At 53.8% G+C, this 26,914-nt stretch overlaps 1 protein-coding gene across 2 annotated transcripts in view; it reads right to left on the bottom strand.

Annotated features, from left to right (window-relative positions):
- Positions 1 to 2,131: 2,131 nt before the first annotated feature.
- Positions 2,132 to 26,914, bottom strand: part of TWIST2 (twist family bHLH transcription factor 2) — a 50,294-nt gene continuing 25,511 nt past the window's right edge. For both annotated transcript variants that reach the window (XR_006383809.1, XM_044241963.1), the window contains one exon: positions 2,132 to 2,839. The gene's annotated coding sequence lies outside the window, so the exon portion shown is untranslated. The remainder of the gene's footprint in view (positions 2,840 to 26,914) is intronic.

Genomic DNA, 26,914 nt, shown 5'->3' with positions numbered 1-26,914 from the left:
TTCCTTAAATATTAGGACTGATGCTTCTGTTCAGCAGGGGAAGAGTTATTCCAACGTGCTCTACTCCTTCCAGAAGGCAAGAGGCAGTTGTGGGAGGAAGAGTTGTCCACACGCCGCAGGCCACTCATTTCTACACGAAACCGGGACATGAAGATGCCGGTTCGGTGCCCCTCCTGGGACGTGGGATCAGTTCATTTCCCGAGATGGTAATCTTGGCCTGGTCAGTCCCACAGACCCAGAGAGACTTGGTTGTGCCTTCTGGAAAATGCTTCCAATGACTTACAAATTACTACCTTTTCCCATCTTTGCATGTCCTTTTGGGACTGCGGCTCTCCTATCAGGAAGCACCTGATTTGGTAGAGGAAGGAAGACACAGGTGAGGGCTGTTAGACCGGGTGTCAAAAGCTGGGCTGGAACCCCGGGCTGGGGCTGACCGTTTTCTTGCTAAGGGCCGGGCCCGCAGGCAGCGAGAACCCCTCCAAGTGTGTTTGTGTTCAGTGGGGAATGGAATCCAGCAGCAGAGTGGGGTGTCCCATGTCCTAGGATATGACCTCAGTTTTTTCCATGGACTCTAGCCCTGGGGTCCCCTGCTGGAGGCCCTGAGCCCTACCCCTGACTCTCAGGCATCCCTGACTCTCCCCACCCCTGACTCTCCTCATCCCTGGCATCCCTCATCCCCAGCACGTCCTGTGTTCATGCCTGGCCAAGACATCCACCCTAGGTCTGGGCCTGGTCACCCGCAGTGGAGGCCCAGGGCTGGCCATGACACAGGCAGACCAAGCATCCGCCCCGACTCTGGGAGGGGGAAGCATGGCTTTTGCAATTCGGGAGTCCGGAAAGAGCTCTTCCCAGCCCTCCCACCCGCACGTTCGATTAGAGGTTCCCGTGTGTCTAACAGCCCCTGCAGGACCCAGGTACAGCCCAGGGCAGCTCTGGACTCTGCCAAGACCACAGCTGCCCAGCTCTGTGTTCCCGAGGCCTCTGCGAGGGGTGTGCATGTGTGCCTTCCTGGGTGTCGTCAATGCTGGGACTTGTGCTGCAGGGACCAGGCCCCCACATGGGTGTACGGAGCCCTCTAGAGGGTGCCAGCCTGGAGGGAAGCCATGCTACCTCAAGGTCATTTCAAGGAGCCAGCCAGCTGATGAAAGTGAAGGTGTGGCTGGCGTTCCCAGAGCTCCTGCCCTCCCTGTGACAGCAGGCGGTAGTTTCAGTGGACAAGGAAGCTTCACAGGCCACCACAGTCCTGGGCCCTAGAATCCTGTCTGGGAGCCGGGGGTGAGGGGGCTCTGTGTGGCCTCTTGCCCGCGGACAGCTCTGCCCAACAGACCTAGTATCTGCCATCCCCAGGAGACAGGCCACCGGTGGTTCAGGGTGGTGGCCTGGTGACTTGTGATCCCCCAGCCCTTAGCCTAGAGGCTCCCCACACTCCTAGCAGTGCCCGTGGACATGGTAAAGGGCTCCAAAGCCAGCAGCCTGGAGGTGCTGGACTCCTGGCCCCCAGGGAGTTGTGTCTACACCAGACCAGACCCCAGCCAGATTCTCCTTCTTAGCTGCAGACCGTGGCCCTTCTGGGGTTCCTGTACCCCAGTACCTTACATGTACACACAGGTGCTCCTTCCTCAACCTCCCCCTGCAGTGTGTACAAGGCTCCGAGGGACAGGACCGTGGCCTGTGGAGCCCACAGTGAACACAGGGGTTCAACCCAATCTGAGACTTTGAAGGAGCAGGGGACGTGTGTGCGGGTGAAAGGTGGTGGGCAAGGCTCCTCAGGGCCCGCAGGGGAGCGTTGGCCTCGGACAGAGGGACGGACATGGGATGGACACAGCCTGGCAATGGGAAGTGGTCCGGAGAGCAGCTCTGACAGCGGGGGCCTCGGGGGGCATAGCCGCTGAAAAGCCGGACGCCCAGAGGGGCCGAGGCCGGCCTCACCCGCTGTCCCAGGCCTGGGTCTGTTGCCCTCGCACCGTGTTAGGGTTGGTAGCTTCTAGAATGACTAACAACGACCTAGGACATAAACTGCTTCGCATCCTTTCTTGTCCCTTCTAAAGGGAACCGACTGTCACTACCGCAAGCCGCTCCGACTCTGACAGGCCGATTCAGTGCTGCGCGGTACAGAAGAGGAGAGGGGAGACGCGCTGCACCGACATCTTTATTATTCCTGGGAGGGGAGCGGGGTACACAGCCACGTTGCAGTCACCGAGCTTGTTAAAAATATCTCAATAAATAAAACAAATAAGCAACATATACACTGAAACAGAAAATATTTTAAAAATGGTTAGCTGAGCAAATCATGAGAAAGAGAAGAGGCGAGGAGTGAGGAGGGTCCCAGGCTTTCGTGGAACAGTCATGCAGAGGCTGGGGGTCAGGGAACACGAGGTTCTTTTTCTGAGAGCCTTGGTCCAGTTTAAACAGAAGGTACAGGAATGCATTTCTGTTTTATTAAAAAAATATACATTAAAAAAAGGCACTTAGAGGGAAATACAAATCCAAAATTTCAATCCTTGTAAATATGTTCCTGAATCTAGAGATTTTCGGAAAGAATAAATCCCCCCCCTAAAAAAAAAAAATAAAACCGAGAAGAAATATCCGAACAGTGGCCAGGATGACAAGGAAATGTCACCGGCAAGAAGGACCGTGAGTGCCGCGTCCTCTGTGGGGACCATCTCTGGGGCAGGAGCTGAGCAGTCCGGGCTCTCCCACTCGGTGCCGCTGCTGTCCCCTCGTCCACACGCTGTGCTGGACCGCAGATGGGGAGGCTTCCTTGAGGTTGTTCAGGTTTCAGAAGTGACAGATGTGGAGGCGTCCCAGTTCCACTTGAGCCTCAGCCCCACAGGACAGCCTGGAAGACACACAAGAGGGAGGGTGAGACACCACCGCACGCGGGGTGTGCCTGTGTGGTTGTGTGTACATGTGTGTGGTATGTGTGGTTGTATGTGTGCAGTTATGTGTGTGGTGGTGTATGTGTGTGGAGTGTGGTGTGTGTATGTGTTTGGTGAGTATGTGGCTATCTGTTGTGGTATGTGTGTGTGCAGTTGTCTGTGTAGTTGTATATGTGTGTAGTGTGCATGTGTGGTTTTCTGTGTGGTGTGTCTGGTGTGTATTTTTATGTGTGTGTGTATGGTTAGGTGTGTTTTACGTGTCTGCGTTGTGTATGTGTGGGCAGTATGTGTGGTGTGTGTTTGGGTATGCGTGGTTTTTTATGTAGTATATGGGGTTGTGGGTGTTATATGTAGTGGTTGTGTGTTGTTTGTGTGTTGCTATGTGTATTTTTTTGTGTTATGTATGTATGTGGTGTTGTTTGTATGTATGTGGTATGTGTGGTATGTGTGGTTGTGTATGTGTGTGGTGTGGTGTGTGTAGTATAGTTGTGTGTATGTGTGGTTATGTGTATGAGTTGGGTGTCTGTGTGGTTATGTGTGTGTGGCTGTATATATGTGGTGTGTGTGTGTATTGTGTGTGGCATATGTATGTGTATGGTTGTGTGTGGTTGTATGTGTGGTGTGATGTGTTTGTGTGTGTTTGTGCGTAGTGTACTATGTGTGTGTATGTGTGGCTGTGTGTTTTTGTGTGTATGTGTGTGTGGTTGTGTGTGGTGTATATGTGGTGTTGTGCATATGTATGTGGTATATGTGTGTGTATGGTTATGTGTGTATGGTGTATGTGGTCATGTATGTGGTGTGTGTGTGGTGTGCATGGGTGTGTGTGGTGTGATGTGTGTGTATGTGTGTGATTGTGTGTGTGGTATGCATGGTTGTGTGTGTGGTGTGTGTGATTGTACGTGTTGTGTGTGTGTGGTGTATGTGGTTGTGTGTATGGTGTAATGTGTTTTTATGTGTTTGTGTGTAGTGTGTGGTGTGTATGTGTGTGTGATTTTGTGGGTGGTGTGCATGTGCGTGGTTGTATGTGTGCTGTGTATGTGTGTGTGGTGTATGTGGTTGTACGTGTGCTGTGTATGTGTGTGTGGTGTGTGTGGTTGTACGTGTGCTGTGTATGTGTGTGTGGTGTGTGTGGTTGTACGTGTGCTGTGTATGTGTGTGTGTGGTGTGTGTGGTTGTACGTGTGCTGTGTGTGTGTGTGGTGTGATGTGTGTTTGTGTGTAGTGTGTGTGGTTTGCATGGTTGTGTGTGTGGTGTGATGTGTTTGTGCTGTGGTGTGTATGTGTGGGGTGTATGTGCAGTCCTAGGCCAGCTCATCACACGGCGATTCTAGCACCTGCCTTTGTGATCAGGATACACAACTGTCCCACATCCAAAGGCCCCACAAGGGGGTGTAAGGGTCACAGGAGCGCAAGGGCAGTCGTGCCTGCCCGTGGCATGCAGTGAAACCTGCACAGTGCGTCTTGCCGAGTCTCTCCAGGGGCGCAGGGGCATCCCCTCCTACCCCACCCTGCACCGTGGGACTGGCCAGCGAGCTACCAGGTGGGGTGCCCAACCACTGACCAGGCCATGCTCCCCACGAAGCCTCCCGTCTTCCTGTAAGGAGGGTCTGTCTTTCTGGTTGACCCTGCAGCCTGGAAACAGGGTGGGGGTTCAGACCGAAGGCCAGATGGAGTGGCAGAGAGAGAGACCCAGCGGTGGGGTCCCCAGACCGCACCGGCTACCGTGTGTGCCACGGGGCTTGCTGGAGAAGATGTGCTGGGAAGAAGCTCAAGTGTGTGATGCCCAGATCTGAGAGACTTGTGGCTTTTGTAAGCCCAAGCTCATGAGTTCTGGTGGAGGGAAGGGGATAAGATTGCTGGGCACGAGTGTATGGTCAAGGACTGCGACACCTTCTGGAAAGTTCATGCACCTGGGTGCTGAAGGGACTGAGGGTCAGGACAGGTGGGCCCCACACCTTGCTCCAAGGTGGCAACTCGTGGCTAAGACAACTTCCCACCTGTCACCAGCTGTTCCGGAGGGCAGTGGGTGGCTGATCACCTAGTCCTGCGGGACCCCAGTCCTACAGAGCCCGTGGCCAGTTTGCAACCAGCCAGGAACCGATAGCATCCTTCCCAGGAAAACCCCGAGCTTCATTAGTGATTCCTTAAGACTGACTGGTGAGCCCTTTGGTCGCACGTGGTCTTTAGTGCCTAGCCCACAGCCTGATGCACATGGTGTGCGCACTTCTACGTCTGGAGAACAAACACAGAAATAACCAGAGAAACTTCATAACCCAAGCAGACAAGTCCATTCACTGAGAGCCCTTGATGGCTGCCCTGGGTGGGGGTGGGGGGTAAACTGATGCCGAGATGGGAGGCTGGCAGGGGCCTGTGGGTGGGGAGGAGTCAGGAATGGCTTGACCAAAGAGGAGGTTGGGAGAAGGGTCACCATGAGGAATTTCCCTCCAGGACAAGAGGTCAAGGACAGTCAACCCCAGGCTCTGGGACGATGATGTGGAAAGGTATGAAAACACAGAAGGATCTCTGATACAGTGACAGGTGACTTCTTCAGCAAGGGGTGTGTGTGTGTGTGTGTGTGTGTGTGTGTGTGTGTGTCCCTGATCCTACTGGGCACTGGGCAGCAGGAAGCTTCCTCCTGTCTCCATACTCCCAGCTCTTTCCTGACAGATCCCCCAGAGAACTCCAGAAACTCCTGCCAAGCCAAGACAAAGGTCTGAGAAGACACACTGTCCCCGAAACTCGGGTGTTTTCATACACACAAACACACACATACACACTACTTTTCCTTCAAGCCCTGAACACTCCAAATCCATCTGCCTTGCTAAGTGGTCCCGGGCAGAGAGTCAAAGGCTGCTCTCTCTTGGAGAATGTGGTTGTAATTAGATAATTAATCAGGGGGGCAGCTAGAGAAAGCTGAATGGAAGCCTTCCTCAGAGAGGGAATAATTACAACCATTTTTGATATATGAGCTGTGCCAACCCTTCGAGGGGAAATACAGGATCATCCGTGAAAAGCCAAAAATGACAGCGGCCATCCCCCAGCAGTGGTAAGCTTTGGACTTTGCTGCATGTGCCCGCAGGGAGCAGCTTCATTAGTCTTCTTGACAGAGAAGCTGGGGGCCTGGGCCCCTTGATGTCACCCTGACCCCAACCATGTCTGTCTGCTGACACGGGCAGCGTTCTCGGCAACAAACACAAAACATCTGGGGCCCAGGGCTGCCTCCCGCATAGAACAGCCACCTGAAACCCTATGCGTATGCCCTGTCTGGGGTTCACGCTCTGCTTCTGTCTGCCCTGCAGGGAAGGGCAGTAGCAGCCAGAGCGGCAGGGCCGTGGCTACGCTGAGAGAGCAGCTTTGCTTCTCTCTCCCACACCGGGACCTTGGGCACCAGTGCACAGTAAAGGGTCTTCACTGATTCTTATTTCCAGGACCTAATCCAATAGGTGAAACACCAACACGAATTCTCCAAAAAGGGAGACAGGGTGATTAAGGGGACATTTATTATAAGGTCTTCTGTCCATCTACCCATGCACCCACCACCCATCCACACACGACCCACCCTTCCCTCCTACCTTCTACCCATCCGTCCATCCATCATTCCACCTACCATCTATCCACCCATCCTTCCGTTTGTCCATTCACCCGCCCCTCCTTCCTTCCATCCAACCACCGTCTATGCATCTCTGCGCCCACCCACCCTTCCAACATCTATCCACCATCCACCGTTCTTCCCTCTACCCATCCTTTCGTCCATCTTCCTAACATGGATGGAGCTTCTATCGTGTGCCAGAAATATTCTAAAAAGCCCAGAAAAGAATCCGAGAAATCTAAGAGGGGGGGAAGAAACATGTTTGGAAACAAGTAGAACACAGAGTAGACAGGGACAACGTTTTTAATGGAAATGGCGTGAAGACTCTGCAGCCAGAAAGGAAAGGGACAAAGCACCTTGAACTTGGCTGGACTGCTGAAAAAAAGCAGGGTAGGGCATAAGGAGGGAAATAATAAGGGTACAGATATGTTACCTCTGGTCACTACAGCACACACACACACACACACACACACACACACACACCCTGGGATTTTGCCAGTGGAGGCTGGAGGGGCAGAACTTGAGGTTCAGGGAGCCAGGCCCTGCCCACACAAACCTAGGGTCATGGCCACAGAGGGCCTTGCTCTGGCCCTCACTGCCCCTTTAGGCAGGAAAGTAGAGGACTCTACCTCCACAGGACCCTGACATTGTCCAGGTCACCAAAAGGGGCTACCCCCTGCCAGCCGTCACCTGTAGCCACCTGTGTCTCTCTCTCTCCTTCCAGTCACTACACTGAAAACATCCCCCCCCAACTCTTGGGCTCCCAGGTGCCCTGGGCTTGGGGGAATATGCCATCTGGAGGTGAACGTTCATTGGTAGCTGACCACCTGCCCTCATGGGTCTTGCCCAACCCACAGGGCACAGCATCCCCAACTACCCCAGCATTCTTTGGCCACTGTTCTTCAGCTGTGGCCCTCTGTCCCCTGGCTGAGCCCAGACACAGCCTCCTGACAGTTTGAAGACACCCCCCACCCCGACCCCAGGGCGGGCTGGAGGCCCAGATCCCACCCACCCATGTCATTCTGACGGGCCCGTAAATACGAGTAGAAAACAAGGAATGGTTCACATCAGGACCACGGTGGGGAAACCGGCGAGCTGAGCACTTCATGGATGGCCCAGAGCACAGGGACCAAACTTTCAGAATGGTGGAATTCGTCATTTGGAGAGAAGCCAGGAGAGTCTGGGTGGATAAAATGAGGATACTCCGTTTTCAAAGGGAAACACAGCCAGGAAACAAGGAACACGCTCTTGGAAATCACAGAAAAGTATGGAAACGGCATATTTTGCAAGAAATGGGAGCAGAATAGCAAAAGGACACTGATGAAAAATGACCAGTAAATCAGAGACTGACTCACGGAGGTCTCCAGCATCTGAGCAAAAGACAAAGAATGTGGACGGAGGGAGGAGACACAGCCCCAAGCAAGATGCAGAGGGAAATGTCCCTGTGCTTAGGGGAGACTGTCGGTCCCAGATTAAAAGGAACACAAAGTTCTGGAAAGAGCGACGGACAACACGGGCAGCCGTGCCACATCACAAGGAAAGTTCTGGACTCTTAAGAGTTCAGAAAACGTCCCACTGGCTTCCAGACATAAAAAGAGGCAGAAAAGAACCGGACCAGGAGAGCTTCCTGCTGGTGCCCGTGGACAGGCGATCCCAGGACACCTGGGGTTTCTCTGGAAAAGGGTCCATGAACCTGGAAAAGGTCTGCCACGAAGCTGGGGGAGGAGGAGTGACAAAGCTAGTCATATACAGCTTCAGAAAATGCACCCCCGTGGGTCACTTCTGAGGAAACACTACTTGGCAATGTCTTCCACCCAGAGGAAAGTACTTAGGGTCTCAATCTCTGCAAGTATGGCCACCAGTTGTGGAACAATCATCCCATGGCAAGACAAACAGGCCAATAAGAACGCTGGTAGGAAGAGCCTCGGAGGCCGAAGAAATCTGCGGGTCCCCAGGCACCCCAAGCTCCCGCCTGCCCCACAGGCCTCAGGACCCCACGCCAGGCAGCCCCATCTACCCGTGATCACCACGCCTGCGATTTTGCACTCTTTTCCAAACTCACTCAAGGAAAGGGGGAAATCTGAATGTCTCAGTATTTGTGAGATAAGCCGACCAGGTTACGAAGACTCTGGAACCAGACTGTTTTACAAGAGCATTACACAGAATCTCCCAGAACCTGGTCATTCCTATCTGTATTACTTAAGCTGTTCCAGTGTTTACAGATGAGGAAACACTTCCCATTTTATCTTATTTATTTTTCTTATGTGTTTATTTTGCCGAAGACTATTTTTTTTAGAGCAGTTTCACAGCAAAATTGTGAGGTGGGTAAAGAAATAGTCCATGTACACCCAGCCCCCCACCATGCACAGTCTCCCCCATAAAATGCCAATGAGACATGACTCTGACTTCTGTCCAAATAGCAGAAGAACCAAAGGCCAGGTCATGCCCCCGGGACCCTGAATGCAGAGACGCTGAGTAAGACATCGGCAAACCAAGTCTAGTCACGGGTTTGAAGAACCCCTTCCATGCCTCCCAGAAGGCTTTGCTCCAGGAAAGCCGAGCAGCTAACATTCAGAATTCTAGTGCTAGAAGGGTCATGAACCAGTAGCTCAGCACATACTGAGGCAGCAGTGCTAGGACTCGAGCATTCTGGAAGCTCCTGGAAGTCAGGAACTGAGAGCTCAGGCCTCGAGCTGAATCCTGGTGCTGCCACTGTGGTCACTGCCACCTTGGGAAGGCAGCTTCAGCTCTCCAGGCCTCGGCTTGGGCATCTGTAAAAACACCCACCGAGGGCATCCTGAGATCACCAGCTCAGGGCTTACAGAGATCCAAGCCACAGCACACAAGAGGCTCAGGACCCAACATCCTTGTCGCGCTAGGTTGGGGTTTCTTCCCCAGATGGATCCCCAGGGTTTAAACAAAGCCCTGGCACATAGTAGGTGCTCGATAAACTCCTGTGGAAAGAGGCCTACAATGAGGAGATCGCGTGGACTCCAGCGCAAAGCTGGCATGGGAGTGAAGCTCTGGCCTCCTTCTAGAAACCCTCTCTCTACTGTGCTAGCTCCCATTCAAGCCTTCTCAGTCTCTGGCCCAGCCAGCAGCATCAGCCTCACACCGGAGCTCAGGAGAAATGCTGCAGCAGGCTTCGCCCTGAACCCTGGAATCAATGGCCACACTCTGCCATATGTCCAGCTCTTCAGAAGATGCCCCTAGAGGATCCAGAACAGCTAAGTCAGCCCCGTCCACATCCTGCACGTCCCTGGTCAGCCAGGTCGGCTGCACCTGAGACTGGCCGTGACTTGCCAGAGACACAGCTGGTTAGAGACAAGGCTGGAAGAGGATTGGGGCATCCTGAGTCTCCCTTGGGGGCCATCCACACAGCAGCCATCCCTACCACACCCACCAGCTGCCCTTCTGCCTGACAGCCCAGACACACGGGCCGGGGTAGGTGGAACACGAAGTGGACACAGCTGTGCAGCCAGCCGGCAACTTCCACAATTACCCTAAGGGAAAGGCAGCCAGGGTGCCAGCGACAGGCCCTGGAGGCTCTGAGAAGGTCACCATGCCCAGCGGAGAGGGGTTGCCCCTTCCCTCTTGCTGAAGGCTTTTTGGCACTTTCCCAGAGCCGCTTTGCCCCTGGGGCTATCTCCAGGACAAATGCCTTCTCCAGAGACAGTGGAAATAAGAGGTTTTGCTCTCAGAGGACAGAATCTGCAACTTCCTTCCAGGTGGGACCCGCAGGCAGCTCCAGGCCACAAACAGACCACCCCTAGCACCCGGGGCCAACACCTATAGGAGCCGTGCCAGGCTCACCTGGCCGATCAGAAAGGTAGAGATCCAGCCGCCCCTACTGGCCGCTGGGGCGGGGGGAGCATACATGGGGGTCCCCAGCGGGGCGGGGGGGGGACATCCTCATGGTTCAGTCCCCCTCCCCTCCCTGCCGACTTCTGTACACCTTCCCCAGAGCTGTCTCAAAGGCCAAAAACGAAACACACCCCCACCCCACCCCACCCCACCCCATCCCAGGGATTGTAAGAATCCACTTTCCAAATCAGAGGGCAGGAGGGGCCAGCTGTCCTCCCATAGGTCAGACTCTACCACTTGAAGTTGGACCCTCTACAGAGTGTCAGGGGACATTCCTACAGGATGACAGAGGCCCTAGGAGAGGACGGATAACCCCAGCAAACACAAATCAAGAAGCTGTCAGACATGTAAGATTTTTACAAGGTTCTTCTGGCCGCCTATGCCCTTCTGCACAGCCCTCCTCCCCGCCCCAGCCCCTCTGGGGTCCCTGCCATACAGGTGGCCTGTGCATTGTCCCTAGGCCAAGCAGCGGCTCTGACAGGCAGGACACTCTGCTCGCTCTCTGCTGGCCGCCAAGCCCTCTCCCAGAGTCAAATGGAGGCCACCGCTGTGGGGCTACAGCACTCTGCAAAGCAGGCCAGAGTCAAGATCCAGAGTTTCTCTACTGGCTGGGGCCTGGCCCATTCCCCTCTGGAGAGTCTGCTTTCCCAGGAATGGTTGGGTGGAGAGCGTGCCCCTGCCAGCCCCACGGGGATCCCAGGACAACAGTGGGCTGATGGGCTTCTGCTGCTGGGCCTGGGAGAAGGCTGAGACCCTGCACCCAGCACAGCCCTGGAGGGACCTTCTGGGTTCCCAGGCCACGTAGCTCCCATGCGTCCCGGGGATGGTGAGATGTCCAGGAAGGCTTCTTGGAGGCCAGCACAGGCTGTGTGCTCCTGTGCCCCCGGGTCCTTCTCTGCTTCCGAGGCAAGCCCCATGCTCCACTGTGTGGGGCACCTGCTCAGAAGTCTGATTCCCGGCTTGCCTGCCGTGCATGAGAAAGCGAATTCTGTCATGAACAACTGTATTTAAGACGCCCACACCAGTCACCCACGGCTCCCTGGTGGCTGGAGGCAGGGCTGTTGGCCCTGGTCCCTCAGGGGAGTAAGAGTTTCACACCAGCTCGGAAGCAAAGCTGTCTCTCTCTGTCTCCGTCTCCATCTCTGTTGCTCTCCTCGGGCTTGGCGTTGGGAATTGGACCGGACGGTGTCTGGAATGGCCCTCCTGAACCAGGAGACGCCGGCCTGCCAGCAGCCTGGGGAGAAGGCAGGCTTGGCTCTGCTTCCAGAACCCCTCTCTGCGTGGTGCCTCCCAGCCTCCGGGCCTCGGATCAATGTGGCCCCAGGACCGTCCAGGCCAGCGCTCTCAGTTCCCAAGGGAGCTGAGGCAGGAAGGCACAGGGTCCGCGCCAGTGAATCCCACCAGTTAGCCTATCCAGCCTTCCTCTGAGGGAGGCCGTCCCATCTCTCCTTCCCGAGTCACGGGACACTGCAAAGGGTCTCCCCAAGCTTAGAGGCCGTGAGGGATAGCAGTCCCGGACAACCAGTAACAGGAAGATGCAGCCTCCTCTGGGACTCGGGACCTCCAGGTCCAGGAACTACCTCGACCAGTGAATTACGATTGCTCTAGATGTCAATACATTTAGCTTCCAAATGAAACCCACTAGCAAAGGAAGGCTGTGTAAAAACTTACCCTGTGGAGTCCTATTTCAGGCTGGGGGCGCAGGCTGTGCCTGTGGTGGGAGTGACCCATCCAGGGACGTCACGTCAGAGATGACGAGATGGGGCCTGGGGCTAGAGGGGACTTAGGCCAAGTGACCAGACAGGTGCAGAATTGCCCCCAGAACACAGGTCAGCTACGCCCCAAGGCCGACATCCTTCTCATGTGTCTGACCTTGTTCCTACACTTGTCACATGGGTCCAGACCCAGGAACACTGACTTAGTAAATGTCTTTGCACACTTGACAAACGAGGATTGGAGGACACTACCCTCCCCAGAGCAGCAGCGGTGGCCCAAGAGAACATTAAGCAAAGGTTCGCTGATGTCAGGCACTCAGATGCACGTCATGGTACCACTTGGTTTCTGTCCTACACCAGTTCCCTTGAGGTCAGACAACAAAATGAGTTATTATAACAAATACATAATACATGTTCCAGTAAAGGCATCGTGAAAGTACACAAGGTCTACAACTATGTTGCTCTACAATATAAACATATATTACAGATGTAAATGATTGTAGCAAAATATAGTACACATTAAAGTAAAGGTAGGGGGCACCTGGGGGGCTCAGTTGGTTAAGCATCTGCCTTCAGCGCAGGGCATGATTCCAGGCTCCTGGGATTCCCTGCTCCCTCTCCCTCTCCCCCTACTTGTGCTTTCTCTCTCTGTCAAATAAATAAAATCTTTAAAGAAAAAAAGCTATGAAAAGGTACATACGAAAGGCTCAGAGAAGACAACGATGAAGTCTCTGGGCAGGTGAGGGCTCTGGGGCGCTCTTCACAGAATTGGGACTTGAAGTTGGGAATTTGAGGACGACTCGTCCTGGGGGGAGGGAGGACTGAAAGTGTCTCAGGGCATATTTTAGGTGGGAGTGGGGGGATAGGGGGCTTTCAGGGCAAGGTGACTCGTGATTCCCCAACAGTGAGGCCCTGGGCAGAGCATGGTGACCAGTGGTCTGGCTTGGGTACCAGGAGGGGTCAGGACCCCAGGAGCAGAAGAGGGAAGAGGAGAAAATTGCTTTGGGGAGAAATGGCAGGAGCAAAGGTGATGGAACTGAGCTGCAGGTGTTTGTGGGACATGCCAGAGGTCAGGTTCACCCAGTGGGATGTAGAGCTCCGACCCCCGGAGGGGGCTGGGGACTTCACATGCAGCTTCTGAGCGAGGATGACAAAGGCACGAGATAGCAGTTAACTAGCGTCGGCTGGATTCGAACCCAAACCCGGGCTCATCCTCCAGCTCGGTGCTTCCTGTCCATGACAGGCCCAGATGCGGACACCTGGGGCAGCAGAGGGAGGGGAGGTGGTCCCTGAGGAGGCCACACGTGGCACTGGCTGGCAGCGCCCCCTGCTGGAGGGAGCCTGCCCTCTGCCAGGGGAAGCAGGACCTGACCGGGCAGGCAGGGGTCACCAAGAGACCCGGGAAGGCCAGGTCAGATGGCAGGGAGGGCTCCTTAGGAGTGGTTTTCTCTCTTTTATAAATTTAAATTTTAAGTAGCCTGCATACAGTGCTGTCCTGACTTCTGGAGCACAATTCAGGGATTCATCGCGTACATTCCTATGGGTGGGGCCCACTCCCCACCGAGCCCATCCCCCACCCACGTCCCTCCAGCAACCCTCAGTCTGTTCTCTGTGGGTAATAGTCTCTCATGGTTTCTTTCCCTCTCTCCCTTTTTTCTTTTCCCTTCCCCTATGTTCATGTTTTCTTTCCTAAATTCCACATGTGAGTGAAACTGTATGGTACCTGTCTTTCTTTGACTGACCTACTTTGCTCAGCTTTATACCCTCTAGTTCCATCCATGTTGTTTCAAATGACAAGATTTCATGCTTTTTGAGGGCTGAGTGTGTGTGTGTGTGTGTGTGTGTGTGTACACACCACGTCTTCATCTGTTCATCAGCCTGTGGGCATCTGGATGGCTTCCCTCGTTTAGCTATTAGTTGATAACGTTACTATAAACACCAGGGGACATGTGCCCCTTCGCATCTGTATTTTTGTATTCTTTGGGTAAATACCTTAAAGTGCAATTGCTGGGTCATAGGGTAGCTCTAATTTTAACCACAAAAGAACATTTCTGAGACCATTTCCCTTGAGCAGGGATACACGGGGATAGAAAACGGTTTCCAGAAATGAATCGGTCTGACGACGAGCCCTCCCTACCTCCCACCACCAGCATTTAGTTCCCAAATTTCATCTCAGAAAAGGAGGCAATTTTCCAAATGGACAACTCTTTACAGGAGTAACTACACCTAAATCTGTTTTCTTGAACAACCCGGAGAGAACACGCGACTTTAGGAAGATGATGCATACATTCAGACTTATTCAGAAGAATGCAAAGTCCTTCTGGCATGAGGGGGAAGAATCCTACAAGGCTCCAGTCCTCAGTCCTTCCCACCTCTGGGAACCCTGGCTTTAGCAGACACTCGAGAGGTGGGATTCCTCTGGAAAAAACAACAGCACAGGACGGGGCCTGGGGGGAAGCACAGACACGCAGGCACTGCAGACGCCCCAGGAGCGCGGACGTGGCTTTGGCCAGACCAGCCCTTCAGCAACAGGGACAAGGCCTTTCGCTTCCCAAACTCTGAACTCAGTGACTTTTGGTCTATTTCACATTCTCAAACTTGAGCACTGCGGGGAAAAAACTGACTGACCTCCGCTGGGAAACGCACCACATTTAGAAACGAACGAGCACACCCTTGAGTTCAGGTAAAGTCGGCTTGTCTGCAGAAGTAGACAGGAGACAAGAGAGAGCCTCCCTGGGCCACATGGGCCACGTGGCTGTGGGCAACCAACACTGAGGCCACAGAAGAGATGGCTCTGCCAGCCTGTGGTGCCCGAGCTCAGGGACCTCACAGGAAGGGATGCCCGGCTGCTGCAGGACAGTGGCTCGGAAGCCAGGTGCCACCCCACCATGGAACGAAAGGAAACAAAAGTGCCCAGATGTGCACAGGTTAGCAGCCAGCCAGAGCTGGAGAATGAATAAAAAGTCAATGGACAGACGCCAGAAGAATGGGTACACGTCCCCCAACAAACCTCCCTGCGGGGTCACCTGTCACCCGCACACTAGATAATGCGTTACCAGCACTCAGCAAGTGGTTGCTAATTCACACTGATGCCCTGGGAACACTCGGGTCTCTCTAGGGACAAACTAGAAGGCAAGAGAGGCAGCAAAGACCCGAGAACAGTGGGTTTTATCAGACAGGCCATTCCACCTGGAAAATGTGCATGTCTTTGACCTCCCAGCTCCCAGATCGACAGAGCAGTCAGCCGGCAGAGGGTGACCCCAGACCTCTGAACTTCACCTTTTCTTATCTGTGGGTCTGCAAGCTTTTCACCTCCTCCCCTCCTGTTGCAGGTGAAGTGGTCCCTGTCCTGTGTCCGCCAGGGGCAGGACAACTGACAGATGGGCCCGCTCACCCTCTGGTTCCCCCCACAGCTGAGCTCACCACCTGGGAGTTCACATACCTGGGAGCCCGAGGGCCTCAGGGGCAGCAGATACACAGGTGGAAGTCAAGGCCCAGAGCCATGCTGGCTCAGCAAAGAGGCCGCAGCCACCATGTGAACACTGAAAGCCCTGGGTGAGGTCTGGGAAGAGACCCAGTGCGTGCTGCGTCTCCCGGCGGCCAGGACCTCCATGTCAGGGAGCACAGCCCGTGGTGCTAACGGGGGGCTCTGCTGTTGGCCAAGGAGGGCAACCTTGGCTGGAGTGTGTCCAGCACTCCGGACACAGTCAAGTTTACTCCGCTGCTCTTGAAGCACTTGGCATCGGCCCTGCCTCTGGAAGGTGTGTTCGATGTTCTCTTCCCAAAAGGATTTTCAAAGAGGTGTGATTCCCAGCATTTTGTTTCTGAGGCTTATACCTCGAATATCACGACCCGCCAGTGCAAGATCTCCCTTTGCACGAACCCCGGAGAATCTGCAAGTGCAGATGCAGGTGCAGACCCCTATCAGCCTGCAGGTAATCCGCTATCCCCTGGCTTGGGCGGGGTGGTGTTGTGGTGTCTGAAAAGGAGTCACACATCCTGGGGCATCTCAGACAGCGATGACCAATCTGGGAGAGCACACCCGGGGGAACAGATACTCCCCAGAGCCGTCTTGGCTTTGCCCTCGATGCAAGTGTTTAAAGAGTGTTACTGCCTGGTCCCAGACGGTTCCCCGCCCCCGGACTCACGTCACAAGCTACAGTAACATGCTCTTTATTGCTCAATTTCTTTAAAAAATGCAGGATTCCTGGATCGAAACTCTGCATTTATAAATTATACTCATCAATCTGCAGAACTTACTGTTTTCAAAATATTTCTGAATAAGAAAAAAAAAACGAGAAATGATGTGCATGAGCACACATTTCTGGGGGAAAAAAAAAAAAGCCGAAGTGAGACACCATCTCTTCGATTGCACAGTATATGCGTGAAATCGCTGGCTCTTAACGACCCCTTCCCCAAGGGGACTTTGGAAGCAAAGCATTCCCTGCACATCATGAGGAAGGACCCCTGACTTTTGCAAGCCCTGCCGCAGCTGATGTGGCCTAGACCAGATGCTCTCACACTCTGGGGTCTGCAAGGGGTAGTGACCACCTGGCACATAGCAGGAGTTCATGTAGTGTTAAGAGATCTGCACTGAAGGCACTCAGGTCCAGAGCTGTCAACAGAGGAGGTCGGCGGCGTGGAGGGACAAAATCTTGCTCCATGTCATGGGGACTGACTTTATTTGAGGTGTCCCTGTACTGCAGAAGTAAATCAAGTGGCCTGATTTTATGGTCTAAATATAAATAGAATTTTCTTTGAATGTAGAGTGGGCATGGAGCTCTGTCTAGACGTGGGAAACCCAGGGACAGACAAGGCACAGTGGGTTAGCAGTGACTTCTGTACCTGGTGCATATGTACAATATACAGGTGTGTGGGTATACTCAGTGCTATCACACCACACACACACATACATGTATGGGCTGCAAACGTATTCACCATGTATACACGCATACCACGAATAAACACATACTCACACCTTCACCCACTCTTCTCTGAGAAGGGTCACCTGGGTCCCAAGCGAGCTCTGGTCATTACAGATGTCACATTTGGGGGTAGAGATTAAACACTCCTGTTGCTTCTAACTGGTCCATCACCCAGGAGCCAGTGTCCAGTGAGGGCCTCGAAGGACCGTTGGGTCAGTAGGCTTGGCTTCCATTTGCCCCCACAACCCTCTGCGGAATCCAGGAGCTCCAGAACCCTCTTTGCCCTTTGCACGTGCTGCAGCACCTCCCCCGCTGGGAAGGGGGCAGCTTGGATGTACCCGAGGGGGGCACTGGAATCCTTCTTCCTAAAAGAACATTTCTGATCCTTTGTGTGTCCAAGAACAGTCCTGGCTTCTTCCATTCAGGCAGCATCATCGTGGGATGACAGGCTGGGGGTCACAGGTATGCCTGTGGGTTGTAGAACCATTTTTTTTTCCACTGATTGCAAAAAATTCGTGAGTTTGAAGCCAGAAGTGACTACTTCTATTTGGAAGAGAGCAGAGCTAAGATCCAGAGACAGAAAACAATACCTCGCAACTACTCTCCGAGCTGAGTAGCTGAAGGGTCCAGATATTTCCTGGGTATTTCTCAGCTAAACCCAGGGCTACGGCCCTTTCCGTGAGAATCCCCCTTCCCCTATCTGCACATTTTTAGTGCATTTAATTACCACTTGGACTCCAGCTTAACATCCCATACAGATTCTTAAGCTAGGAAAGGCCCCATGAATTAGGAGAGCCGTGTCAACGCCCATGTTTATAAGGGGAAATAGTCTTCACTTTCAATCCTACCACCAGAAACCTGCCTTCCCTTCTAGACGCCCATTAGCAACCTTGTCAATAAAGAGATGCAATGCGGTTGTTCTGCGTCGCCTTCAAGAATTCCGGTTGGGGGGCGCCTGAATGGCTCAGTGGGTTCAGGCCTCTGCCTCTGGCTTGGGTCATGATCCCAGGGTCCTGGGATCGAGCCCCACATCAGGCTCTCTGCTCGGCAGAGAGCCTGCTTCCTCCTCTCTCTCTCTCTGCCTACTTGTGATCTCTGTCAAATAAATAAAAATAAATAAAATCTTAAAAAAAAAAAAGAATTCAGGTTGAATCCACTTTAAAATAAAATACTACCCAGTAAGCACATACAGAGGAAGAAGGTCAGTAGGCAGAAGAAACCGCCAACAAAACCCAGAGTGGAGGCAAGGCCTTGAAAAGAAGCCAGCACACCTTGAGCCAAAGGTAAGAAGTCAACCGAAGCCTGGGGACAACGCAGCATGACTGCACATTCTCCACATTGAATGCGAGTTCCTCTAAGGCAAGCCGGTATAGAGAGACCCACATTTAGTAAACAAATACAAGAAGCCATGGTTACACCCTGGAAAAGTTCTATGATTTATTAAAAAAAAAAAAAAAAAGCTTTAGTGAAAAGTGCCTTTCGAAACTGAGCTCCTCTGAGAAAGAAATCTGAAAGGATTCACTTCAGACCATTTTTCTGAGCAAATACCCATTTTACAAAGCCGAACGCACCTGACTACGGCTCCAGGGTGACACGAGAGAGACCCGGGCCTTAGGAGACTGTCTTCCTTCTCCTCTCAGGGTGTTTCCGTCGGGGCACGAGAGAATCGACTGCGACAACACGTCCCCGCATCTCACTGGGGCAACACAACAGTCCTGTCCTCTACGTCCTGTCCGTTCTTCCTGCTTGGTCAGCATGATGGGGGCTCCTCTCCGCACAGCCACCAGGGATGTAGGCTGGCAGGGTCATCATCATCTTGTGGATGCATTGTTTGCGACACATGGTCTCCCGGTCCCCTGGGGGCAGCAGGAGGGAGACTGCACACCCATTCTTCTGCACTTCGGCCTGGAGAGGCTAGCGTCCCCTGCTCCCCAAGCACATTGACTGCAACTAGTCACATGGCCTTGCCCCGTTGCAGGGTCCTGAGGAACACGACAGAGATGGTCAACGTTTGGGGCCCTGACCCTGTCCACCTTAAGAGCCAAAGCAAGGTTTTTTGTTGTTGTTGTTGTTGTTGTTGTTGATTTTGTTTTTTCATAAAGGCTGATCAAAAACACAAAATAATTTGCAGACAGTCCCTCAAGAAACTGATAAGTTAATCTCACTAACCTCTACCAGACCCTTGAAAATTCACCAGTAGCCAAAATAATGGCTAGGGAATGATGGCGGGGAAGGGGACCAGCTAAAGGACTTAACTTTGATAAATAATCCTTAAAAGCAACACACAGGCAAACACTAAGATGAATATGGTGACATTATTCTATCTCGAATTCATGGGATTGGGGTCCTGGCCACCAACTGGCATCCTTGTTTGATTGAGGAGATGTGGGGTGCTGAGGGAAGGTGGGTTGTTACTGGAAAACACCTCCAGTCTCCTCCACCTCCTCCAAGTGATGGGCTACCTGGTCCCCAGGACCACAGCGCACAGTGTCCTTGGTGTGAAAGTCCCACAGGGACCCGAGACTCCAAGAGGCTCGCTACGGTGGAATGAGCTGCAGTGTCGCCGTCTGAAGGAACCCGGCTCCTGAGGAGGCTCCTGTGTTGTCCGCGGAAGAAAGCTCCAAGCTGCCTGAGTGGACCGGACTTCCAGGGGGTCCTCTTGGCCTCTGTGCCCGGTTGCTGTGCTCAAGCATATTCTTGGATGTTGTTAATGTATTTACCCAAGTTCCATCTTCCAGGGATGCCTGGAACAAAACGTTTCTCCCTCCTTTTCCCAGCTCTTTCCTGGTAACTTCACTTCCACCCTGACAGGAAGGTTTGGCAACGGGAGGTCACTTGAAACCCCCCTTGTGGAGAAGCTTCTCTTGCTGCTGGGCATCCATGCAGAGAACAGAGCGCCTGTTGACCAAATACACAACCCCTTCAACGTCACACGCCTCCCTGCCTTCCTTCTGGACGCCACTTGTCCTGTTCAGCTCACGGGCTGTCAAAGAGTCACCACATCCCAAGATGGAGGCCTGGGAGTCTGTGCGTATCCAGCATCCCCGCGGAGCCAAGACATGGCCCAGAAGTGTGCTTTCCCAAATTGTGAGCAAGGTGACCTCAGAGCTGGACGAGGGATTTTCACGCACGTTGTGTCCGTCTTTACAACACCAGCCACCCCTGGACACCCTTTGAGAAGAAACCTGAATTCTCCTGCATAGCTTATGGTCTCAAGAAGCATAAATGAGAATGTTTTAGTGAAAGGATGTGGACAGAAACCACTTTCCCTGAGATAGAGTCTAGCTTGAGTTTCAGATATTAATTGTTGAGTCAAAGACATAATTAACATTGGGCAAAGCTGTATGACCTGGGATTGTTACAGGGGTTCTGGGTTTCATATTGTTTCTGGCCGCAGGGGATTCAGTCCCCAGGAGAGGGTCTTGGCAGGCGCTCAGCCTGGGCGCCGGTCTGCTGGTCTGCGGAATCAAGTTCGCTACACGTTTTATGTCTTGGTGGGAAAGTCATTAGCAATATGATTGTAAGCTAAGATTACCAACATACTTGAAGAATGTAAAAACCACCTTGGCTGCCTTTCGACAATGATCCTAACATATTCCAATATCCCCCTCGTTCCCCCCCAGGGTGGTGCAGAGCAGTTACAATGCGGTTTGTGGGATTCCCAGAGCTCTCGAGGGGAAATTCTCACCATCGCTCCAATCCTTACACGGAGTCCCACCTGTTCTGCCGACACCAGCCCTCAGGACCCCAGGGAGGGATGGAGCCGAGACTCCAGCACGTTCTGCTGGGCCACAGGGCAGGTGAGGCGGGTGGGGAGAACACCAGGCTGCCGGGAGGGGCCGTTCCAAATGGACTACTATTCTTCCTTTGGTCAAATGTGTATAACAAACCCTTGAGAGGTCAGCTTTTCATTTTCCATCTCTTGGCCTAGACTAAACACCACTGACTGAACCAGGGCCTCAGTGGGGCACCGTGTGGGCACCGGGCGGGAGAAGATTGGGGTGAGCAGGGGACCCTGGGGCCCTGCGGCATGACCTCTGATGGCCCGACCACGGGGCAGGCTGCCCTGAGCCCAGGCAGCAGGGGACCCGACACGAAGGAGGAAGGCCCAGTGTCCTGGCTCCTTGCATCTGTGCTGTTAGGGAGGGACCTGAGGACGGAGGAGGCTCCAGTGAGCTGGACCGACCCCCTCCTGCTCTGAGCTTCCTGGGCGTCCTTCCCTGCCACGTTCTCCTCCACGGAGAGCAAGTTCTGTTGAGGAAACCCTTGGCCTCCCTCTGCCTCCTCGTCACCCTTGGGGAGTTGGAGTGGTCAATCACTGATTTGGGAAGAAAAAACAGTGTGTTGAGCTCAGGCTCTGGAACCTTCCTCCAGGAGCCGGAGTTGGCAGCAAAGAGAAGGTGTTTCCCATCCACCCCTCGAGCAGACCACCCACCCGCCTGACCCCAAGGGGAAGCCTATCTTGGTCCGGCTCTCCTGGGCACTGAAGGTGAGTCTGCCTGACCCTGGACCCTCCATCTTCATCTCAGCCTTCATCTGTGACAAAGGTGACCTTGGACCAGCCTCACACAGGTCTCACGTCTGCACCCAGGAGGGGGAAAGGGCATTCTCATCTCACCCTGTCCTGTCTGGGGGCACCTGCAGGGTCACCACACCCCTGCGGCCTGTTAACTAATCAGCGCTTGGCCTGGGAAGCTCTTCCAAGACCGGCACCTGGACCCCTGCGGTGTGGCTGGCAGACAGTGGGGGTCACCCCACATCAAGAGGGGCTTCAGAACTCCAGTAGCAGAACCTGCCATGGGGCATGAGGCTGCTTTCCAAAGAAGCTTGCATCAGGTCAGGCTAAGCCCTCCTGCTCCCCCGTCTCCTGCTGTCGGAGAGAACTTGGTCACCTATTGTCTCCGAGCTAGACCTCCCTTCTCCCAGGTAGCAGTGGGGGGACCTGGTCCAGGAGTCTCCATGGTCCCCAGGGGTCTCATGGTTTTTTAGAATCTCAAGGAGACTGGAGTATGGGCTCCCATGTTCTCCCTGGGGCACAGCCGGCATCTCACAAACATGGTTCAGAGGAACTGGGCGAAGGCATGCGATGCCACGTTTTCCCAGATGTTCAGGGAGGAGGGTCCTCCCAGTACCTTCTTGGGGAGGGGCTGGTGTTAACAGAAGGATTTCTGAAAGGAAGAAGAGATACACAGGCAGGATGCTGGGGGAAGGACGAACTGAAACCAGACCCAGTGCCCCTGCCCCCGGGGCTTTGCAGACTGCCGCTCCTCTGCCATCTTTACTGATGTGTTGCAGACACTCAAGGAGACAAAGCCACAGCTCTGAGCACCATACATCTGGGAAGCAGTGAAAACACGGCCTCTTTCACCTTCTTGTTCCCGAGGGCCACCTCCCTCTCCACAAGGCAGAGCCAGCATGTCATCCGCATCCCTTCTGAATGCCCCTGGAGCTGGGGTCCACCTAATTTGACCCCCTCCATGTTCCCGGGATTCTTCCCAGGCCAGGCTTCTAGAAAACTCCTGCACTCCCACACCAAATGTTTCCCCTGCTCTGTCTCCAAAGTCCCAATCCTTCCCTCCCACTGGAACTAAAGGACCGTGCAGTCTGGGTCAGCCCACCTCCGTCCCTTCTCTGGTGTCTCCCACCCCTCCCCCTCCACTGTTTTTCCCTCCTTATTTGTCCTGTTTAATGTCAAGTGCCTAGTTCCTCAGGAACAGCAGCTGCAGAAGCGAGCACGAGTGGATTTCAAATCAGCAGAGAATGTTTGCGACAAGTAATGTGGCAAAACACCATCCACACTTGCATGGGGCTGCTCTGGCCCCCACTTGTGCTCTCAGGACAACAAGGACAAGAGGGCCACCAGAACAGTCCCTGTGGGCAGGAGACGTCCTCTACCCATCCTTACAATGGCCTAGGGGACGCTGCGACACTCCTCCAGGGTCACTGAAGTGCCACAGGCAGAAAGTGGAGGCCCCAAGTCCCTCCAGGAACACACAGACCCCAGCTGCTTTCTAGGCCTGTCTGAACGCTCTTGGGCTCAAGGTCTCAGGCTGGGGCAACATCTGCACTCGGGACAGTGCTGTCCGGCAGACCTGCCCTCATGCCTTCTCCAGTTCCATCCCCTGGGCCACAGCAGACAAGCTACCCACAGCATGGGCCAGTAGCACACCAGGGTGGGATGGCAGGTGTCTGCAAAGCCGTGGGGCCCAGACCCTCCCTGGAGCCCGGCTGTCCCCTGAGGCCTGCCCGTCCTGGCCCGAGGCCGCCTGTCTCTCAGCTGCTCTGAGCAGCCGGGACTGCCCAGGTCTCTGCAGCACGCAGAGAACGCCCTTCCTTTTTGTAAAAACAATCTCTGTGCTCAGCAAATGCTCAGGAGCAGGCGATCACGGCAGCTCCACTCCTGGGGAGCCCCCTTCCCAGGGGCAACGCATATCCGTGAGCAGTTCACAGCTCAGGACGGGTGAGGAGCTCTGCTCCCGCAGCCAAGTATTTCTACAGATCGTTAACTCCTGGGGGCACGGCCAGGCCAGGGAGGAGGCGGGCTGCACATTGGTGGCTGTGCCTCGGAAGGCCGACCTGAGCAGAGGCAAAGAGGCTCTGGAATTAGAGTTGCATGAGTCAACGCGAACCCAAATTAAATTTACACATGCTTCGAGAGTGCGGTCTGCTCTGCCAAGCAGGGCACACGGGCAAGGCCAAGGACGCCCGGCTTCTGCCTGTCAGGGCTGCAGCACAGAGGGGAGCAAAGCACTGATGCATTTCCCAGGCCCTGTCTTCTTTACAGCGGCCTGAGATCAGAACCGGTGCAGCAGGGAGACAGGGTGTGCGGGAGAATTTGAACCCGCGGCCTGGCTCCCACAGGGCCTCACACCTGGGAGCCCAGATTCCTGCTGAGAATGGGGAAGGAGTCTCCCAGGACAGAAGACTCGGAGCCAGAAGGGCCAGGCCTGAAAGCCTGAATCCCCATGCAATCCTGACCTATGGGCGTGGCCGTGTGTGTGCGCATGCACAAGTGTGTATATGGTGTGTGTGTGAGTGTGTGCACACACACGTTTGTGTGCATGTGGTGTGTTCATGAGTGTGTATGTAAGTGTGTGCATCTGAGTATTGTGTAGTGTGTATGCATGAGTGTGAATGTGCTGTGCGCACATGTGGGTGTATATGGTGTGTGTGTGCACGTGAGTACGTGCTTATGCATGTGTGGTGTGTGTGTGTGTGCATGAGGGTGAATGTGCTGTGTGCTGACTCCAGCAATGCTCAAGAGCGGGCTGCTGAATGGAGCTGAGCCAGGATGGTGAGCTGGCAGGTCTGGGGGCCGTGCCCACACATATGAACCCAGCCCGGGTAGGAGTCCTCCCTGCAGGCGGAGGGCATGGGTGGGCCGGGAGGAGCACAGACATGCAGAGGCCCTTGTCCCTGCTCTCTGCGACCCTGTCAGATGCCGTGAGTGTGCTCAGCCAGAGCTCGCTGAAGGAGGCACAGGCCATAGAGGTCATTTGTCTGGACAGTGGTGCCCATGTTCCTTTAAAAATAATAATGATGATGATGTCCAGACAGTCCCCAGGCCCCTGGTTTAGCAGGTGGGGGCAGGGCATCAGAATCACGGGGGAGGGATTTTCAGCACACACCTCCCTGGCTGGACGTGCGGAGTGGGGAAGGGGTAGCAAGGCAGAGGAAAAATCCATGAGCCGTTCTACCGCACACCTTCCCCTGAGTAGCCGCAGAGCTTAGCAGAACAGCCCTGGAGAGTGTGCATGCGTGTGCCCTGCACAGAAGGACCATACAATGCACCAGCAGAAGTGGACCACGAGAGCAAAAGAGGCACTGTTAGACTCAGAAACAAAGATAAACCAGGACAGTCCCAGGAAGAGGGGCAGGGACGGTCACCTCACTGACAGGGCATCCCCTTGGGACACTTGGCCCTCCGCCCCCACTTGCTCCAACAGAGCCCGGATTACTGATCTCCTTGGGAGGCCACCAATCCCACATCTCCCCCTAGATGTGTGCGTCCAGGTAAAACAAGGACAGACCCCCACCATGAGGGACGCCCAGGCTCAGCAGGGACAGAGCTGGAAAAGAGTGTGTGTCCACCCGCCCTGGTGACAGCAGCCCTTCCTGCCGTTCTGGAGCCTGCTGGAGTCCTTCTCTGTACCAAGCACATGGTGCAACTTGATACGATACACTCAGAATGCTTTTGAAATTATGGTCTCGCTTTTCATGACCTGGGCATCCGCCTTTCTCTACGATTACATGCCTCCGGTTGGTATGTTTAATAGACGAATTCTTACCGCAGCCTCCAACACCAACATTTAATGAAACATTAAAAAGAAAGCCGGCTCTTAGAGGTGGTCAGCTGGAATGGGAGCTCATCGACTCCCCACCTGGAAGCACGGCCCCCCACTTCTGCCACGACATTCGTCCGCCATAGACAGCTTGTGGGCCCAGGAAGACTCAGCCTGCGCAGTCAGAAAGAAAACGTCTTCAGTCCATGTTACCTCCTGGAGGAACAGACTCCACATTAAAGTGGGGGTGGCAAGCTCACCCGGAAAACTCTCCAGCCAGCTCAGCTATGTGGTTGTGGCCGTGACCGAGAGCAAGCTGGACGGATGGCCCGCACCCCCTGCAACCACTCTTGGCACATCCCTGGGACCGTAAACAGCCTCGAGGCCACTGCGCCTAGGCAGGGACTCCCCGTCCCTCTTAAAGCTGCTGCAGGGTTGGTGGTCTTCGGTTGTCATGTAACTCCAGATTAGAAGACCACAGAAGACCATCCCCCCATGGACAGGTGTCCACGTGGACACTGATAGAGAGAGGCACGAGGCCAGGTTGTGGGGCAGGAGGCACCGGCACTAACCACCCACGTGCTGGCTCGTGGAGACAGAGGGTGCTGTCCGGCAGGAGGACACCCCAAGTGCCGGGCATCTTTACAACCTCTAGGGCTCTTCTTGCGTAAACCTGCCTGATCCTGGACTTTTGGGACTCAGCCCCACTCACGGGAACTATCCCCTTGACTCGGACCTGACCGATGTCCAGGTCCTTCCAGAGCTCTCCATGGCTCGATTTCATCCCGCTTCCTTCCACTTCTCCACCTGCACCCTTTCCAGTGCCCCCCCCCCAACACCAGGGCCCTGCGACCCCACGCCTGCCAGTCATAGTCCTTCCTCCCCAAGGTCCTTTGTCAGACACTCTTGGACACGGCGGCTGCCTTCATCTTCCACTTGTACCCAAGAAGAATTTTGTTGAATTAAAAATTACATTAAATATTTGAATTAACCGGGAGAATAAATGTCATGGTCACAATAGTAAGTTCTTTCAAACAGCCTCACAGGAGACAGAGCTCCTCGTTCACACAAACACTCGGCTGGATTCCCCAGCTAAGAAATTGTTCTTCTTAAGGCCCTCCCCGTTTCTCATAGTATTTAGGAGGTATTATATATTGTCTGTTTTATGACATCTTAGGGTTTCATCACCTGAGCTAATGGCTTATTGCTAGCGTGTACGAAGGTGTTTTTAAAAAGTATCTTCATGTAGTAGTAACTGGCCTCCATTCTAAACTGTCTCGTCCTTGTATTGGTTTTGAATGGATTTTTCTGGGGTAGGGGGAATGGGATGAGAGGCTGGGTTCCTGGAAGACAGTATTCTTTACTGCTCTGCTTTCCAGTAGACCTTACCTCTATTTCTTTTTCCTATCCTACAGAACCATTTAAAAATTTCAAGGCAATGTTAGGGCCCAGTACTATGTTGGTGAGAACGCTCTTGACATTCATACTAATGACTCCAGTGTCACATCAGTTTTGGGATTGATACTCCATGAAGGGAAGGAAGATTCTTTCTACATTAGCTTCTGAAAATTTTAAATATGAAAAAGGAGTTCAGTGTATCAGAAATACACTGAAATCTCGTCAAAGGCAATTTTAGTATTTATTGAGATGACTGTCTCTCC

This window comes from Neovison vison, chromosome 3 (assembly GCF_020171115.1).
Source record: "Neovison vison isolate M4711 chromosome 3, ASM_NN_V1, whole genome shotgun sequence".
Lineage (NCBI taxonomy): Eukaryota > Metazoa > Chordata > Mammalia > Carnivora > Mustelidae > Neogale > Neogale vison.
The sequence above is the reverse complement of the archived record's forward strand: the minus strand, read 5'-3'. Positions and strand labels throughout refer to the sequence as shown.